Genomic DNA, 6,000 nt, shown 5'->3' with positions numbered 1-6,000 from the left:
AGGGCAGAGGGAGGGAATCCAAGACCTGCATGGCCTTGGGTGGATCCCTGCATGTTTCTGGGCCTCTGTTTCCTCACATTTGTAAAATGGGCTCATTCTCATAACAAACAGAGGTTTCTTCTTGTTTTCCCTTTCTCTGCCTGGGGAAAGCAAATTCAAGGTGGGGAGGCTACCCTCATTTTCACAGTTGTAAGCTCTTCCTGGCAGTGGTATGTAGGCAGCAGGAGGTATTAGACCCCCTTGGCCAGTTAGCAAAGGGAAAATCAATGAGAAGAGAGAATTCTGAGATGAATTTTATAGATGGTTTTCTCCAGGACACCTGCAGACTCTGGGACCGTGGGCACTGGGCAAGAGCCCCATGACAGGGAGGCAGGGGTGGGGAAAGGGAACCTGGACACAGGGGATAACTCACCAGCTCCTCGACTTTGCTAGAAGTCAGCTCTAACCCAGGTGCACATGGCTCTCTCTCCTTCCTTTCTCATTTTATTGCTTTAAAAAAAAAATCACAACTTGGGAATTCCCTGGTGGTCCAGTGGTTAGGACTTGGCGCTTTCACTGCCAGGGGACTGGGTTCATTCCCTGGTCGGGGAACAAAGATCCCGTAAGCCGCGTGGTACTGAAACTGTGCACCTCAAATTGGGACTTGAATCCACATGCTGGGACTTGAACCCAGCTTAAACGCAGATTGGGACTTGAACCTACGCGGCTGGGACTCGAACCCGGCCAAAACCCTGACTGGGACTTGAACCAGTCAGGGTTGCTTCTTTACTCCCAAATCTTCTCTCTGGATTCACTTTTCTTCTTGCAGAAATGTATCTTTTAATAATTTTTTAAAATAAATTTATTTATTTTTATTTTTGGCTGCATTGGGTCTGTTGCTGCACGCAGGCCTTCTCTAGTTGCGGTGAGCAGGGACTACTCTTTGTTGTGGTGCACAGGCTTCTCATAGCGGTGGCTTCTCGTTGCAGAGCATGGGCTCTAGGCACGTGGGCTTCAGTAGTTGTGGCATGCAGGCTCGGTGGTTGTGGCACACGGGCTCGGTTGTTGTGGTGCACGGGCTTAGTTGCTCCACGGCATGTGGGATCTTCCCAGACCATGGCTTGAACCCATGTCTCCTGCATTGGCAGGCAGATTCTTAACCACTTCGCCACCAGGGAAGCCCGTCCTCTTGTCTTTTTTATTTTAACTAGCCTTGTAGGTACAAAGTGGTATCTCATGGTGGTTTTGTCATTTACTGCTTTAAAGAAAAAAAATTATACAAGTAACAACACATGTTCTTTGTAGAAAATTTGAGAATATAGCAAAATACTGTGATAGTCTGTTTTATACGTCATTCTGAAACCATGCACCCCAAATTGGGACTTGAATTCACGTGCCAGGACTCAAACCCAGCCAAAACCCAGATTGGGACTTGAACCCACATGACCGGGACTAGAACCCGGCCAAAACCCCCAGCCTTCCAACTGAGATCGCACACCTGGTTTCAGGACTTAATGAAGCTCAGGTTCTTGATGTCTCATTGCAGAAAGGATTCAGTGAGACAAAGTAACAGGTAAGAAGTGAGAAACACACTCCACAGACAGAGTGTGGGCCATCTCAGAAGGTGAGAAAGGCACCAGGGTATGAGATTGTCAGTTTTTATAGGGGTGGGTAATTTCATAGGCTAATGAGTGGGAGGAGTATTCCAGCTATTCCGGGAAGGGGCAGGGATTTCCAGGAATTGGGCCACTGCCCACTTTTTCATCCTTATGGTTGGCCTTGGAACCCTTATGGAGCCTGTGGGTTTGTCATTTAGCTTACTGATGTGTTACAATGAGCGTATACTGAGGCTCAAGGTCTAGTAGAAGTCGACTTGTCCACCATCATGGACCCATTTGGTTCTAATCCATTTATGTCATGTCCTCGGGCTATGCCATTCTTTCAAAAGTTGTGCCCTGCCCCCCCTTCCCTCCTGTTTCAATTCAGCTAGGCTGTGTCCCCAATTATTCAATCAAACACGAACCTAGGTGCTGCTGTGAAGGTATCTTGTAGATGTGATTAAATCCCATAATCAGTTGATTTTAAGTAAAAGAGATTATTCTAGATAACCTGGGTGGATCTGATTCAGTTGGTTGAAAGGCTGAAGAAGAAAAGTGACTTCTTCTGTGGCAGCTCCAGCCTCCTCTGCAGTTTATGACTTACCTATCAGTCCCCTCGCCCCACCACCTTGGAGCAATCCAATTCTTTGCCACAAATCTTTAATATAGACCTACAGGTTCTGCTTCTCTGCTTGTATCCTGACTGATACACAAAGAGGAAAACTTCATCCCCCATTATCCATCATCCAGAGGTCACTAAGGACAACATTTTGGTTATTTTCTTCCAGCCTTTTTTTTTCCTTTTTATCCATGAACATAAATATTTTAAGTAAGGTCATGATCCCTCTGGTTTATATCACTGTGCCTCTTAAATGCTTTCCCGCAGAGTCCACGTGCTTTTCTCCCCCAGAATTATTACTGGCGCAGAGGAAGGTCATCCACTGTCCCCCCTTGGTTGGACGTTTTTGTTGCTTCCGCGTTTGTACTGTATCAAACAATACTTATGCTTTCACTATAGTTAGCACTTGCTTCTGGGAGAGAGGGCTTCTTTTCTGGTCATCACTGTGTGTCCTTGGCCAATCCCAGGACCAGATTGGGTGGTCGACCCTCTGAGTCACCCCCAAAGGCCGGGGCTGCAGGCACCTGGCACTCCTGAAAGGTGAGCACCAGCATGGAGCCCAGCGCAGCCCTGCCAGGCCTGCTTTCCTAGCACACAAAGGAAAAGTGCCTAGTCATTGCAGCTTGCGGTTTGAGTAGCAGAGCCTGGGCACCTCCCTGGGTGGGGAGTAAGGAGCTGCCTCAACAGCCCCCATCAGTTCCTGTCCGGGTGTGCCATGCCGGGCTGGGCTTGGGCAGTGCTGTTGACAGTCAGGGCACTTCTAGGGCAGCCGGGCCCATCTGCATGGCCTGTGGCACAGAGTGGGGAGAGATTGTCACCCTGTTCCCTCTTCTGCTATCTCCTGGTTTCCCTGAGCAAACTGGGTGGTAGAGGTGGATTTTGTTCCTGTGGATATTAAAGATGAACATTTTTGTTTTGTTGTGGGGAGATTAAGTGGATTTTCTCCTGGGCAGTTGTTGAATAGCTGAAGTGGTAGTTATTTAGGAGTAGGGCTGCAGCAGTCTGGAGAAAGGCATGGAGAGGGATCCTTTCTTTCCCTGTTCAGAGCCACAGGGCTCCTCCTGGGAAACATGAAGCTGTAACAGTGCTTGGCTGGGAGGAACAGTCAGCAGCCACAGGAAGTCCCAAGCCCAGGTTGGTTGCCCTCCAAACACAATGGCTTTTTCTACCCACCCCACCCCCAGAATTAGCAATGACATCTAGTCAGCCTTCCTTCTGGTGACTTTGATGAGGCCTCAATTGACCCTTTGATTCTCTCATGAATTCACTCCTTTGTTGCATTTACCAGGGCCTGTGTGCCGGCACTGTGCTAGATGTTTGGGGAAGAAGATGATCCTGTCTTGGTTCTCAGATCACAGGTCACAGGTCGGCAGGGGCCACACGGCCCTGTCCTGTGATCGGTACAAAGAATTGCCTGCTGAGACTGCAGATCAGGGAAGGCTCCAAGGAGGAAGTGACAACCGACAGCAAATTTTGAAATAACAGTATTCCCTGCCACCAAACTGTACCTGTGTCATGCTGGCACGGGTGATGGGGATTGAGACAATAAACCCATTTCAGATCTGGACCTCGGCTTCCCAGCTCGGCCAGTGTCCTGGCAGGATGCCTCTGAGCCACTCCCACGCACCCCCCCCACCCCCCAACCCACAGCCTAGGGCTGAGAAAGCCCTCTGAAGAGCCATACCTGGGAGGAAGGGATAACAACAGGTGACTGGCAGCAACGCCACTGTCATTTCCAAACGTGCTTCAAAATTCTCCAGGGACCCAAAAGCTTTTTCCACGTTCCACAAACCCAGAGGGAGATTTGAAATGAACACGTCCAGGTCAACTCTTGCCTCTGCTGCCCCCTAGCTGGGTGAACTTGGACGGATGGCCTTTGGCAAATCACTCAGTGGTCAGTTCCTTCATCTGGAAAACGAGGCAATGACATGTGTCCCCCAGGTGGTCAGGATGGTGAAAGTTACTCTATTCCACAGAGTGACGTGCATCCCTGCTCCTGAAATCACAGTTTACCATGGAGCCCAGGCTAAGGGGACAGGGCAGGCGTGTGTGGGGCTGTGTCCATAGTGTCCAGCACTGAGTCTGGGACAGAATAGCTGCTACCCCCCAGCCCCAAGGGTCGGTTGGGGACCAACAAATAGGGTATGTGTGTGTGTCTCTCTCTCACCTTCCCTCCTACCTTTCTCTGAGATTGAGGAACCAGCCATCGCACTGGCCCATCATTTAAGGGCTCCAAAGTCCTCGGGGAATGTTAATTAATAACCTCGCCATCTTGGGCTGGAACGCAAACAGCTCCTCGGTCTGCTTTTGGGCAGGAGCCCAGTGAGTCAGGGCAGGCGATGGAGGGGGTTGGGGGCTGGCTCCCAGGTGTGTCGGTCCTGGACGGGTCCTTTGTGGGAGAGCAGCCGTCTTCTGGGTGAAGGGGAGCCGTGTCAGAGTGAAGATCAGGGCTCCTATTTACGGGGGCATTCTGAGAATTTGTGTAGTCATACCCAAGCATTTCCATATTTAATATGGAACATCTGATTATAAATTACTTTAAAACTTCTCATTTAGATCACAATTAAGGTCCTATTTAAAAATTATGTAGGCATAGGTTACATTCTCTATGAATTCTAGGTCAAAATGGTAAAGGTGAAATGACAAAATATTTGTTTAAAAGGGGGTGAGGTGCCTGCTGGGGTGGAGACCACACAGTAAATGGGGGTGTTGCCGGCAACATTGCTCGCCCCATCAGGGGCCCTGTTGGGGTAAGGGTCAAACAGAAGTCAGGGAAGCTTCTCGGTGCCAGCAGGACGGGAGAGGATGTTAGCCCTTCTGTCCAGGGGAAAGACCCCTGCCTGGGAGAGACTGGGAGGGGCAGTCTCTGGGGGCAGGGATGCATCAGATATAGAAACAACAAAACAGGGCTTGGTTAGCAAAATGTGTAGGGTCCGGATTTTGTACATGCTTCAGAAGCCAGGGCACCATTGCCAACACTGAGAAATTCCACAGAACATGGCAGGTGGTTTGCTGGGGGTGTCTCTAGAGCTTTGCCAGGGCTCAGGCAGTACCAGACCCGTCTTTCTGGAGGGGCAGGGATGTGGTAAGCAAGCAGCAGTTCCTGTGGACTGTGGCTGCCTTCTCAGTTCCAAATTCTGGGGCCCTTTTTGGACTGATGGGCTGACGTCAGTCTAACCACAGCCAGCGCCTCTGCCCCTTCCCAGGATGCCAGGAAGCTGGTGTCGTGAGTGGCCCATTCCCGAGGCTGCACTTTGAATGGCCTCCACTGTCCAGGGCTGTGGGGAAGGTTAAAGAATGCACACAGCACACAACAAACATCGGTTATGATTACTTGTAGGACTGTACTTCAAATATATTCAAACTTATGTGAAAGAAGGGTTTGTGAAACATGATGTGACTGTCATGTGGCCTTTGTATCACCTCCTTCCGAGCCATTCTACCGCTGGGCATAAGAAATCTCTTAGTAATCAGCTTTACTTTTAGCTAATTTGCCTGGTGAACCTGAAGAGATATGTGTAAGTTCCATCCTCCCGCCCTGCCATGGGTCCGTCTGCATGAGCGTGGCAGCAAACTTAGACAGATGGAGAATCTTGAATTGATCTAAGCCCTTTAGAAATCTGTTGGCGTCTTCCCATTACATTTGGGGATAACAGAGACCCCAAAAGACACGGTCTGAAGGAGGGAATGCAGGCTGGGCTCCAGGGTTTGCTTGATTTAGTGACTCTTTTGCTGCTCTTCCCTTCAGCTTTTCAAAAACCCGGCTTCATCTTTAGAGGAAACCCCGTGGCTGGATTTCTAGCT

This window comes from Kogia breviceps, chromosome 10 (assembly GCF_026419965.1).
Source record: "Kogia breviceps isolate mKogBre1 chromosome 10, mKogBre1 haplotype 1, whole genome shotgun sequence".
Taxonomy (NCBI): Eukaryota; Metazoa; Chordata; class Mammalia; order Artiodactyla; family Physeteridae; genus Kogia; species Kogia breviceps.
This window is presented reverse-complemented; position numbering follows the sequence as displayed.